A 699-nucleotide genomic window follows, 5' to 3' on the forward strand; every position below is an offset into this window, starting at 1 on the left:
ATCTCTACTGATGTGGAGAAACAAGGTAACCGAATCTGCCCCACTTCTCCTGCTTCTTGACAAACCCTTGTTCCAGCAACCCTTTAATCAGGGACCTTTCAACTACACCCATCCCATTTTATGTATTTAAGAATTATTTCTCTTTTATATATTTTAACCCTTTTGTTAACCATATTTCTGTTGAGATGCTCTCTGTTTCTTTCAATTAATTTGAAATATAACAAAGAATTTAGTAAAATAACTTAGTTAACATTAAGCTAGTGTTAGGAACATAAATTGTGACTAAGGTTTAATGGAATATTTTAATTCAAAACTTACGAAAACAAGACATTTATACTACAGAGCCAGATCCAGTTTCAGCCGGTTTGGTAATGAAAGGGTTAAGAATCGTTTCTCTATTATATATTTTAACCCTTTTGTTAATATTTCTGTTGTGATGCTCTGTGTTTCTTTCAATTAATTTGTACCACATCCTTGTGTTGTTGTTTTTCTCTTGTGTTTGTTCTCCGATTTTTTGTTTTACTATTTACCACATGCTCACACGGACCCGTGGCCTTCCGACTGACTTTGGACTACCTAATTTGCAGAATTCTTTCTACCATTGGATTACATTACTTTGTTCATTCAGAATATGCCATTTCTGCACCTTGGTTGTGAATCATTATATATATATATATATATATATATATATATATATAT

At 32.0% G+C, this 699-nt stretch overlaps 1 protein-coding gene and 1 long non-coding RNA gene across 2 annotated transcripts in view; both read left to right on the forward strand.

Annotated features, from left to right (window-relative positions):
- Positions 1 to 699, forward strand: part of LOC106868763 (endoplasmic reticulum-Golgi intermediate compartment protein 3) — a 31,192-nt gene that overhangs the window by 13,714 nt on the left and 16,779 nt on the right. The gene's annotated exons all lie outside the window — the stretch shown is intronic.
- Positions 1 to 699, forward strand: part of LOC106868752 (uncharacterized) — a 3,663-nt gene continuing 2,964 nt past the window's right edge. Inside the window, exon 1 of the long non-coding RNA XR_001409328.2 lies at positions 1 to 25. This is a non-coding gene — a long non-coding RNA (uncharacterized LOC106868752). The remainder of the gene's footprint in view (positions 26 to 699) is intronic.

This window comes from Octopus bimaculoides, chromosome 24, assembly GCF_001194135.2.
Source record: "Octopus bimaculoides isolate UCB-OBI-ISO-001 chromosome 24, ASM119413v2, whole genome shotgun sequence".
In the NCBI taxonomy this organism is placed as follows: domain Eukaryota; kingdom Metazoa; phylum Mollusca; class Cephalopoda; order Octopoda; family Octopodidae; genus Octopus; species Octopus bimaculoides.